The sequence below is a fragment of the Episyrphus balteatus genome, chromosome 4 (genome assembly GCF_945859705.1).
Source record: "Episyrphus balteatus chromosome 4, idEpiBalt1.1, whole genome shotgun sequence".
NCBI classification, from domain to species: domain Eukaryota; kingdom Metazoa; phylum Arthropoda; class Insecta; order Diptera; family Syrphidae; genus Episyrphus; species Episyrphus balteatus.
The window spans coordinates 55,576,052-55,589,416 of NC_079137.1; the positions used below are offsets into that span (position 1 = coordinate 55,576,052).

At 27.9% G+C, this 13,365-nt stretch overlaps 1 protein-coding gene across 2 annotated transcripts in view; it reads left to right on the forward strand.

The window, feature by feature from the left end:
• Positions 1-13,365, forward strand: part of LOC129918246 (receptor-type guanylate cyclase Gyc76C-like) — a 126,746-nt gene that overhangs the window by 43,174 nt on the left and 70,207 nt on the right. For both annotated transcript variants that reach the window (XM_055998671.1, XM_055998672.1), the window contains exon 2: positions 10,481-10,557. The gene's annotated coding sequence lies outside the window, so the exon portion shown is untranslated. The remainder of the gene's footprint in view (positions 1-10,480; positions 10,558-13,365) is intronic.

Genomic DNA, 13,365 nt, shown 5'->3' on the forward strand with positions numbered 1-13,365 from the left:
AAATCTAAAGAATAATGTCAATTATTAACGTTTATTAATTTTATTATTAAAAATGTACAATTAACTGACAACGAGGTTTGTGTAGGATGAATGTTTACTACTATATTCAGTTTAAGTTGATTCTGATTTACCTTTCCCTTGAGGTTTAAATCTCTTTTTTCAGAGAATTTCTCTAAATACGTTTTTTTGCACATTTTTCTGTAATTGCTGAAGGTTTTAAATGCTTCTTGGTATTTAATTTTTTTATTCTTCTTTAGAACTCTTTTGTGAGGACAATCATAATTTCAGTAAGTAATGTAGGGATAGGGATTATGCGCTATAATTAATGATGGATTATTTTTATTTTGACGTTGTAAATTAAAATTAAAATATGAAATAAATATTGGTTTGAAAAAAGGGAAAATTGGTAAAACATGCCTTTTCCGACAGTTTAACATGATGAAGAAATTTCTTGAAAATTTACAAGAATTTTTGTAAGAAAGATTCTTTTGAATTAATTTTTTTTACCTTTTGTTTGGTAGAATTATGCTAAATTCTAATATACAGGGTGTCCCACAGTCACCGCCCCAAATGAAAACCATGGATTCCTGAGGTCATTTTAAGTCGAAAAACTTAAGATGTAATTTTCTCGTTTTCGTCCCGTTTTCGAGTTACCACGGTTTTTATGATTTTTGCTCTCTTGTCCTTTAACTGGCCTTATCTTTGCCAAACTACGTTTTATTCGAAAGATTTTTTTTACAACCAATCAAGAATTTATTACAGTTTTAGTTTATCTCAAAACTTTTTTTTCTGCGGACAACCGTTTCTCCACAATTTTGTATCAAACACAATTGCAAAGATAAGGCCAGTTAAAGGACAAGAGAGCAAAAATCATAAAAACCGTGGTAACTCGAAAACGGGACGAAAACGAGAAAATTACATCTTAAGTTTTTCGACTTAAAATGACCTCAGGAATCCATGGTTTTCATTTGGGGCGGTGACTGTGGGACACCCTGTATAAAAATCTCATGTCGCAGTGTTTGTTACCAAACTCCTCCGAAACGGCTGGACTGATTTTTATGAAATTTTGTACACATATCGGGTAGGTCTGAGAATCGGCCAACATCTATTTTTTATACCTCTAAATTGTTAGGGTGGTCCAGCCAAATTTTTTTATATCTTCTTGGAACGATCTTTTCGAAATTTTTTGTGTATGTCGGGAAGTCTGAGAATCGGCCATTCGACAAACATGAATTTCCATATGATAAAATGGTTAGGGTGGTCCAACCAAAAAAAATTTCTATATTTTAATGAAATGATTTTTATGAAATTTTGTAGGTATATCGGGAAGGTCTAAAATCGGCCAACATCTATTTTTATACCACTAAATAGTTAGGGTGGTCCAACCAAAAAATTTTGTATGTATTTTTTTTAACAATTTTATGAAATTATGTGGGTACATCGGGCAAGTCTAAGAATCGGGCAACATCTATTTTCATACCATAAATGGTTAGCATGGTCCACTCAAAAATTTTTTTTAAACGATTTTTTCAAGTCCTGGCTTTATATTGTTTTCAAAAGGTTCAAAAAACTTAGTTTTCCAACTCATACGAAAATCCTAAATTCGTAATATTTCATATTCTAAATACAGAAACTTTAGGCCTACAAACATCAATCTTGATAATGAGATCAATAGAACAAACACATTCTTTTATTTATAAAGACCTGTATTTGATATTGTGACCCGATTTTTTTTTGAATTCAAATTTTACATTGCCCAGTCAAAAAATATTCAAATAAATAAATAAATTATGGTATTCCACATAACATAGACCAGTGCCGAAGCCTTCAAAACCATTAAAAAGTAAGAAAAAATCATAGTAGAATGAAACCCATTGGAAAAGGAGGTGAATATGATAAAAATTAAAGGAAAAATAAATTACGGGCGAGCCGAGTTCGGGAAGTGGATGGGTTGAGCTTTTAATGGTAAAAAATGGTATATCTCGATTTCCGGCAAAACTACAAGTTCTATGGAAAAAAGTTGTATGGCAAAGTTGTAGGTAATAAAAAGATCTACAACTTATGCATTAACAATTTTTTCACATAACCTCAAAATTTATATGAAAAAATTAAAAAAACCGAGTTTTTTGTTTTTTATTTTTATCTTTTTTTCAAAAAGATGTTTTTTTCTACAAAATTTGGTGAAAACCTACCTTATTATGTCTCAAATACACAGTTATTTATTTGATTTAAAATATTAATTTTTTAACCTTATTTTGACTAAATATCAAAAAAACACCCTTATTTTCAATCGAAAATTCACGTGTCAAAATATCAGTTTTTTTTCAAAAAATCGGTGGGTAATTTGTTCGTTAAAATCTCTTATTTCTGATGGTGTAAACATAAATTTACATTAGTATACCATAGTACATATTCTCGGAAAATGCAAAAAATGAAAAAGCTTAAATTCGTTAAACACATTACATTCATTTACATACCTAAATAATTTTTATACAGGGTGTCCCACAGTCACCGCCCCAAACGAAAACCATGGATTCCTGAGGTAATTTTAAGTCGAAAAACTTAAGAGGTAATTTTCTTGTTTTCGTTCCGTTTTCCGATAAAGCTCAGAAAAAGTTTTAGTTCATTTAAATTAATTTTGTATTTAAAAATTATTTTTTTTTTTTAATTCACTCAGTTTGTTTATTTATTTAAATTACTCTTAGTAGGTAGTCTTTTTCATGAAAAAAAAAGTTATTTATGTTAAGAAAATAAACTGGGCTTTAATACTAAGTGAACAAAATTAATACTCATTTACGTGTTTTTTTGAATTAAATGATATAAAAGTGAAAAAACCAACTTAAAAAATAAAGAAAATTGGGTTTGATGCAAAATTGCGGAGAAACGGTTGTTCGCAGAAAAAAAAGTTTTGAGACAAACTTAAACTGTAATTAATTCTTGATTGGTTGTAAAAAAAATCTTTCAAATCAGACGTAGTTTGGCAAAGATAAAGCCATTTAAAGGAAAAGGGAGCAAAAATTATAAAAAACGTAATAACTCGAAAACGGGACGAAAACGAGAAAATTACATCTTAAGTTTTTTGTCTTAAAATGACCTCAGGAATCCATGTAAATATTTATATACATTTCTAACAAAGTAATTCATTTAATAAGAACAATAGCAAATAAGAAGTAAAACATCGTGTAATCATTTAGCACAAATTGTAAATTGAAGTAATGCGTTGTGTTTAATTGCTTGAACAATATGTTTTGTGTCAAATTATTTTGCTATTAAGAATAATGAAAAATAAAATTCAATTTGGTTTAAACATAAAATGCAATTCAGATGATTTTCAATGCATTCATTTATTTTTTTTCTTCAGCTATGTAGCCATATTCACATTTACTTTTTGTAATTAAAAGTATTTTATTGGAAAATGTTTTGTTCTTTTCAACTATTTTATTCTTATTTCTTAAAAATGTAGTTATGAAACGGGTGTACCTGTACATAGTTGTCATTTTAAGAGGTGAAGGTACAGAAACGGAAGAAAAGGAAGGGGAAAGGGGGTGAATAGTCCAACATCCCCCTTCTATTTCTTCTTGTCTTGGAAAACCGTATTCCAAATATTCCAAATATAACGCATTAATCGAAGAATTAAAAAAAAAATAACAAGTATACGCCCTAGTGTACCAAGTAAATTATTTAAAAAATACTACTGAACAAGATCAAAATAATAAAATAAGTTTGAAATGATACTAGTAATCTCTTTTTGCTTTTATTCTTCCCTTTGATGCATAAATAAATTAGCATATTCTCGTACAAAGACTTTACTAAACTAATTACTCTTTAAGACAAATACATTTTTTATAGAATTGCTGTTCAGATTAATTTGTATGTGAGTCTGCTAAATGGGAATTACTCAGCATACTAATTCATTAATCGAATATTTAATTAGTTAAAATATATGTTTCAGATGATAGAATTTCATTCAAATTAAATATAAAAAAAACTAAATCCTATATCATATATGTATTTCTAAGAACTGATTTATCGTAATTATTTTTTTTATTTTTTATTTTCAATTTTATAATCCTCATTTACAATAGTATAGTGAGATGAAAAATTTTCCATTCGATGATAATAATACTCAAGTAACAAGAAAAAAAAAAAAGTCAAAAATAATTGTTCTCATTTAGCACATGAGTTCTAATTAAACGAAGGTTTCAAGTCCATCACACCGATTCAGAATCAGAATCAGAGAAATTAGCAATGCATACTACACAATTGTACACAAAAGAGAGTATAGTCGTTGCTTTTATTATTTATATGATGATGAGATGTAGACGACGACGCAACGATCCAATTTCCAAACCAATTCGCGCAACCAAACCATATTAGCAAAACCTATCTATTTACATTTTCTCTCTCTCTCATGATTGTGTGTTGCAATAATCACAAATATAAATCTGTTCAGTTCTTATTTAGTAATGAATGTCGTCTATACTTTGTAGAAGATGCGAAGGTGTAAATATTTATAAAGAGTTTCATCTAAATAATTTTTAAAGGAAAACGAATAAATTGATGCGATGTTGTTTTGTGACAAACCTTGTTTTTTCCTTATCATTGTTTATATTCTATTTTTCTTTTTTCCATGAATTTTTAAGCTAGAAATTAACCTTTTAAAACCTTTAAACAGAGCAATGGGCTTTCATTTGAGGTTCCTCAACAATTTGAAAGCTCAAGTAAAATCTTAGGTAATATTGTGGGCTTTCATAATTCTGTAGATTGATTGTTCTCCAGATGTATTAACAGCTTCAATTTGACCTAAGGTATGATTTGAAATCGTTAAACGTCCATAAACATGCGGAGATGTGAACCAACTATACATGATTCCTAAATCTATTTTTAGGCAGACAACATTTATCAAGAGAAGAAGATTTGTCAGACCATTAGAACTTACCTAACGATGTGACTAGGATGGTTTCTCAAATCCAAGGGTTTTGCGTTACGAAGTTAAGAGGGTTTATTTGAAAGAGCTCAGATCGAGAACTATGCGAAACTACATAAATATGTGCAAGCAGCAATCAGCATTCAAAACCCAATGAAACATGAGCCTTGCAAACGTAGGTGACCATGCAAAATGAATGGCAAAGGAAAGTTAAATAAGACAACAACAGCGTGAGGTATAATAGATTTTGGCTTTATTTTGAAGTTTTATTCATGCTTATGTATTAGGGTGTGTCAAAATGCTAAAGTATAGAATTTTCAAATGTAATAGCTTTTTAAAGTTGCATTACTTATCAAAAATAAATCCTGCGTTTACAATTTTCATTTTAATTAATATCTTTGGCTCGCTCAAAATATAGGAAGAAATCGAAGAAATTTGAATTTTTAGAGATATATATATATTTCTTTGTAAGAAAAAACTTTTAAGCTTATATTTATTAGAATTGAACACTTATAATAATATGCGAAGAAAAAAATCATTTTTAAATATAAAATCGTTTTTTTCCTAACAACTTCAACCGATTTGAGTGAGCCAAAGACGAACGATATTATAATTTTTTTTACATATTATTAAACCTTAAACCCTAATAAAACTTTTGACCACTATTACATTGCAAAATTAGGGAACTTTTTTTAGGCCATACAAAAGTGACACACCCTATTATTAATGGAAAATTTCATTTTTCAAAAGAAAATTGTCAAAAGAGGGAAAAAGTAGTAACATGCTGATTTTTGGCTAGCAGATTTGTTTTAATACGTAGGCATTGTTTATCTTCAGTTCCCACCAATCTTTGCATAGAAGCGTCTATTCATGCTAAAATCTTTCTAAAACAGCTCTTCACTGAGGGAAAAAACGCAACGTAAAATGGAATATGATCGACGTTGATTTAACGTTGAAAAAAATAACATGAAACATCTTTAAATTAAAATTGAAATAACGTAAGAATTTTTTTTATTTTTGTCGGATTTCAGCTTTTGTTGCATTTTAACACTCTTATTTCCAACCTTGTGATAGCACGTTGGTAAAGCATTCCCCTAGAGATCCAAGAGTTGTAGGTTCGATTCCCAGTGGCTGTCAATTTTTTCTTTTTTTTTTTTAATAAATTGATGATTTTTTTCAAAGTTGAAACAACGTTGAATTAAAGATGTTTTATAACGGCAAACCACTTTAAACTAACGATGTTCTAATTTGATTTTAAAATTTTCGTCTTCAACGCAAAATCATACCGAAAATAGTTGAATCAACGGGGTTTTCGTTGATTTTAAGTTGTTTTTTCCGTTTTTTTTAATTTCATGTTATGACAGTTAAAGTTCTTGTTTGGCATGACCAAAGAAATATTCACGCTAAGTAATATTCACTTGATAAAAGGCGTTAACTATCTTAACGGATGTTGAATCGGGAGCGTATCGGAATCCCGCTTTTTAAAATCCCGTTTTTCGAAAATCCCGAAAAAAAAGTTTCAAAATCCCGTTTACTAAAATACCGCTTTTTTAAATCCCGTTTTCTGAAATCCCGCATTTTAAAATCCCATCAAATCCCGAATATCCCGATTTTTTTTTACAAAATACATGCTTAATTCACAAATAAAAAAATCATGAGAAATAGACAAACAATTAGTAAAACTGATTTTTTGCGTTGTAAAGCCCACACAATATGTACCTTCAACACATTATGAAAACGGTATTTCTTTTATAAAAACATAAAATGATTGAAGCCTTAAATTGAGTTCACAAATAAAAGAAATTTCATTTATTTAAATATCAAAATTGTTGAAATGCATCTAAATACCTATAAGTTGAAATATATTTAAATGAAATTTCTTTTGATTATGTAGTGTGTACTTAATTTAAGGTGTTGTGATCATTTTATGTTATTATTAATCTTTTCGATTATCACGATTTGATTGTTCTTTTGAAACTTTAAAGTAAATATTAGTTTGTTAATTGATTTCTTTTTAGTATCACATTCCTTACTTTTTCTTATTTTTTTTTATATATTATATTTTTTATTAAAGGTTTTAATTAAATCGTGCGATTTTTTAAATAAAACAACTAGTTTTGCTTGCAAAATCGGGATAATAAAAAACGGGATTATAAAAATCGGGATTTAAAAAATCGGGATAATAAAAAACGGGATTTTAAAAGCGGGATTTAAAAAAACGGGAATATAAAAAACGGGATATCGAACCCAACCCTGTTGAATCATCTGGATTTAGTCACTGTGAGTTTTATATAAAGAAACATTCACATATTTTTTGAGATTTAGATGTGAAATATTTGGTGCTTTTATTAATTTAACTTGAACATGGGTCACGCTTTCTCTTGCGTTCACTTATCACGTCAAAATAAGTATAGCAAGATTAGATATGGCTTCAACAAGGAGTTGTTATGTGTTCTGAATTTTATGAGTTCTTTTCAAATTGATGTGTTTAGTTCTTTTTATGACAAAATTAAGAATTAAAATATTATGTAGTTTTTCAAAATATCATAAATGAGTGATTTTTTATTTTCTATAAAACCGATTTTATAATAATTGACTCTTCTGTTATACAGGGTACCCCAAAAGTAATCGTTCAAACGAAATATGCATATAAACCTACTTAAAGGCTCTCAGAATTTGGTAACTTGATTATCTCAATTCCTTTAGGTTTTTTATTAAATGCAGTGTTTGTGCTCTGAATAATATTTTCTTTCCCCTGTTCAGAATTGATTTTTATTTTTATAAATTCTTTCATTGGTTGGGTAAAATTTATTTAATTAGTTAATTTATTTCGTACTCCAATTCGTACCTAATTTTGCTATAAAATAAATTAACAGTTTTAAGTTTTAAAAGAACTCAATTTCCAACTATTATCTTAGAACAGTACTCTGAAAAAAGTTTTATTAGTTTGACATGGTTAAAAAGGGAGCGGGTCATAATTCCGCTTTTCAAAATTCTGTACGACAAAATTCTGTGGGGTCAAAATACTGTAATACCATAATTCTGTACGTCATTATACTGTAAATACAAAATTCTGTACGTCAAAATAATGTATCAACAAAATACTGACATGCAAAATTCTGTTTTGTAAAATTCTGTACGGCAAAATACTGTATATCAAAATTCTGTAAAAATGCTGTAAAAAAATATCGTTTTGATAATGTAAAAAAGTGCGCGCGCACTTTTTTACATTATCAAAACGATATTTTTTTACAGCATTTTTACAGAATTTTGATTTACAGAATTTTGATGTACAGAATTTTGAAATACAGCATTTTGACCAACCAGAATTTTGCTATACAGAATTTTGCCTTTCAGAATTTTGTTCCTACAGCATTTTGCACATACAGAATTTTGACATACAGTATTTTGGCATACAGTATTTTGAATACAGAATTTTGCAACATACAGAATTTCGACCCCAACCCGGTTAAAAAAACGGGATCGGGTCAAAATTCTGGCTTCAAAATTCTGCTTTTCAAAATTCTGCTTTTTTAACGAAAATTCTGTTTTTCAAAATTCTGCTTTTTTTCTATTCTGCTTTTCAAAATTCTGCTTTTTAAAATTCTGCTTTTCAAAATTCTGCCAGCATTAAACTTGAACAAAAAAATTCTGCCAATTCTGTTTTTTTTTTTATAGCATATGCGCTGACTAAAGAAAAATACACCTCATTAATGTAATTCAACTTTGGTACTTTCCTAAATTTTTTTGTTTAAGTGTCGCAAATATTTTTTAAAATGCATGAACTGACTTTCTTTCAAATAAAATCTTTTACTTATTGGAACCGATGTTGTTTGATACAAAATATTCCTTTTCTTATTCAAATTTTTGAATATTCATCTTTATTTGATAAATTAAAAAAATTTGAATTATTTTCGGAAATGTTTAGTATTAAAAACCTTTTCTTAAATTTATTCATTTATAAAACAAAAATTAATATGCATTTAAAGAATGACAAATTATGTAGGTAAGTAATCAAATAAGCAGAAAATTTTTCAAGAAGATGATTTTACAGAATTTTGCAAAAAATTAAAAAAGGGTTTGGAAAATGTTAAAAAGCGCGCGCTTTTTAACATTTTCCAAACACTTTTTTATTTTTTTGCAGAATTTTGAAAAACAGAATTTTGAAAAACAGAATTTTGAAAAACAGAATTTTGAAAAGCAGAATTTTGAAAAGCAGAATTTTGAAAGCAGAATTTTGTAAAGCAGAATTTTGAAAGCAGAATTTTGACAAAAGAATTTTGACCCCGGCAGAATTTTGACCCCAACCCTAAAAAAACATGTCCCATCATTGCAGTTTTTAAATAAGTATGAAAAATCAAAATATAAAAATTTCTAGAGCTGAGATCCGAACGAAAGGTATACAATTTGAATTCTATTAAACTGGTTTTTTTCAGCTTAGACACTTCATTCAAATGACAATTCGAACGATTTGAGGGTCACTGTGGCGTATGCGTAACTTTTATGTAAATACAAAAGCTTCAGACAGACGTTAGTAAAAAATTTCCATGGTTGACCAAATTATCTAGAAATTTGATTTAGTTTAAGCATTTTCTAATATTTTAAATTATTTTCATACATAACTGTTCGTCAAACCAATACCTACTTTTATTTGCTTCTCTCTTTGCTCCAAATAAAAATCTTATAATCTTTGGTAGTTTAACTCTGCGTTAAGAATTTCTGCCTATACACAATTTGTGACCTTCCACCACTTTTTATCCTCATTTGAAAATTATTCTTAAAATAAATAGATGTTATCATAATAAAGTTCCATTCAATTTTTAACAGAATTTTCCATTTTAGGGAAAAACCGGATAATCGAGCTTTGACTGTCTAATTACCCATTAAATATGTTTTTTTTTATCACTTTTTCTCTCTTTTATATTTATAGAACCTGACAAAAAATTATTCCAAACACGTACTACTGATGGAAGTTACCTCGAATTAATCAATTTGTTTATACACATTATATTTTTTCTTTCAATATTAAATTCTCGTGTAATTTAGTCTTTTATATTTATTTCATATCGACAACATGTCAATTATTATAAGTAGGCACTTTAAATTGATGATATACATTTGATAGATCGTTTAACCATTTTAATAAAAATAAACCATGTTCAAATATAACGTGCCTTTTGTTTGCATATAATTATATTTATTTATTTTTTTTTTTTAAATGATTTATTTATTCATTCAATTTTATTGAAAAAAAAAAAATATACATAATATTACCGACATGTAAAGTCATTTTGTAATATAAATATTAATAAATCACTACTGAGAAGGTGTTAAATAAAAAAATTTGTATTCAGTTATTAAATTTAAAAAAAAAATTAAATGTTGATGATATTTTATAAACAATTAAATTAGTTCGCATGAAAAAATTGAAATTCCATTCAGAATCCATCAAATTATTTCCTGAATGATTGAAGGAATAATATCAAAAACAATTTATACAGATGAATGAATGAAATAATTGACTTATATATATTTTTCTTTTTTTATTTTTAGATATGGATAAATGTAAATCACAATCTGGCACAAGTTTTTGCATCTGAATTGAAGTTTCATTCACGCTGATTTTCAAGGTATGTTGTGGCTTTTACTTTATTATCTTTATACCTAGACAAAGTTTTATTCAAAATAAAAATAAAAAAAAAAGAAAATTTTACAACTGTACTGAAATAACTTTGTGTTTTTCTGTAGGATTTTTACTACCAGAAGAAAAGGATCAAAGTTAATATTAGAGAATGAAAACTATTAAAAAGTTTTTTTCATCTCATTTCCTGGGAAATGGTAAACGTTCATTTTCCATTGCAAGACGAACATGACATTTTATATTTTTTGTTCAAAAGTGTTACTAAGTACAAACTCATTTGAAGAGATAATATTATCCTTTTGCAGGAAGAAAAGATATAAAGAAGTCATGTTGTAGAGTTTAAAATAGTACGGATGCACATTTGATACTAGATACCAACGGGACCTCCATTCACAATTTTATTTCCTACAATTGAATTTAAGGAAATACTTGTGGAAAATAATAGGAAAATTTATGCGGGATTATATAAAAGAGGAAATATCCATTGAACATAAGATAATAGAAACTCTATGATTGTAAAAGAAGGATGATAATAGTAATTTGAAAAAGAAAAAATGGACATTGATTCTTGGAATTTAGCACTTTGATTATGGGGTAATGAGAAAATGGTTATGTCTTCTAAGGATACATTAAGCTGGGATATTTTTAAGAATCTCAACTAGAAAAAGTCAGATTTACATCAGAGCCATTAATAGATACCACAAATGTACATTAAGATTACTCAGACTCACTCATTAACTTAATCGCATCTGATGGATTGTTATCAAAAAATACATGGCAGTATTCTTTTTCTGTATCTTCGCAGATTATGTTTCATAGAATTTTATTTGTCAATTTTTGTGTGATTATCTACTTAGTTTATAAGGACATACATACATATGTTCAAAAGGATTTTTAATGAAATATTAGAAGGGTTAGTTGTTTGAAACGTGTTACATCATTATGCAAACGAAAAAATTAATAAATAATTTGCGTCATAACTCATAAATATTTCAATTTATTAAGTAAGAAAATGATTTATATGTTCTAGTATTGAACATTTTTCCTAGATAGAGAAGACAAGAACGGCCACTTTAAATTCGACCCTCTTAAAATGGTTAGAATTCCACTTTAAATAAGTGGAATCCGATTGAATTCTGTTAAATTTAAGGTGAACTTCTCTTCATTTTAATAAGTATTTTCATCGTAAAAAAAAAAACACCGACTAAAAATGAAAAGATTCCGTGTTAATTCTATGTGCATATACATTAGGGTGGGTCAAAAAAAATGTAAATTCGTTTTTTTGATTTGGTACTTCGAAAACTCGATTTCTAGACACCTCTAGAATATACTCACCAAATATGAGCTCTTTATCTTAATGGGAAGGTCCTCCGCTTTTCAATTTTCCATTTTTACATCAAGATTCTAGCAAAAAAAAAACAATTTTTTTATTAATTGACTTTTTAGCCAATTTTTTTACATTTTCTTGTAGAAAATTGAACGCTCTATAAAAAAGGCTTCATACACTTTTTTCAATTATCTAACCGTTTAGTAGATGTTTGTGGTCCAAAAATCGAGAAAATCTTTAAAAACTCGTTTTTTGTTCTTAATTTTTTAACAAATTAAAAAATTATAATAATCAAACGCGCATGACATATTCTTGAAGGAAACAGATTGCTCCACAAAAAAATATTCTACAAAAAAGTCCTTGGCCTCAAATTTGTTGCTTTAACCGTTTAGAAGATATTAGTTTTAGGATCGATTCCGAGTGGCTGCCATTTGTTTTATTTTTTATTTAAAATGTCTCCAAGTAAAAAATAAGAGAATTTAAATGAGCACATTCAAAGAATTAAGAAGATTTGTCCGCTTAATTTAGGACGACAGAATCCTGTATATTTTATCCGTGTACAGTTTTGATGGTTAATGCCACTTTTGGTTAAAGACACTTCGAATAGATTCTTCCTTTCGATTCGATCACGAACTTCAGCCAGCTCTCTTTAATTTTGAACCCTATTAAACCATCCGGTTTATGTTATAGATGTGGTCTTCGTTTGTTGCTTGTACCAGCCAGTGGGCTTGGTATTAAAGACTTTATGGGCTGAAACTTTGATGTTCAATTGCTTCATGTCTTTCAAAACGTTTAATTCCTTTTGAATAAGGACACGATATTTGAATAGTTCATTGTTGTATTGTCTTCCCCTATTGACACAAACTACAATTATACTAAGACAATTTTCTCGAATTTCCTCACCCAGCTAAAAAGTGTTTTTAAATAGGCCAAATGTAGAAAGTTTCAATGATATTGTGCACCAAACTTCTTTAAAATAAAGATGAAGCTGAAGTTGAAGTTGGATCTTTAAAAAATAAACAAAATTGTTTTTTGTTTTTTTCTGACTGTAAAGTTATGACATATTAACTTAAATTATCTCTTAATGACTGATCCAATGAACTCAAAACTAGAACAATCCAACTTACTGGAAAAAAGTGAGAGTAATTTTTATGCATTTGTTACATATAAACCATTTTTGGAATATTTATAATTTTAAGTTTTCTTGATAAATTGCCCATTGTAGATTTCTGCACTGATACGTGTTTTAAATTTTTACATTTGTGTCTAGGCAGACAACTTCGCTTAACAACTCAGTTATACCTAAATCTTGCGAAAAAAAATATGCAAATTTTAAAACCTATAAAATTCATGAGAGATTTTTTAATTTTCAAATAAGAAACAAGTGATAACCTGATTCTTTTGAACTAAGAACAAATTTATATTATGTATGATGAGCTTTCATTCATACATTTAAAATGAAATGGTTTC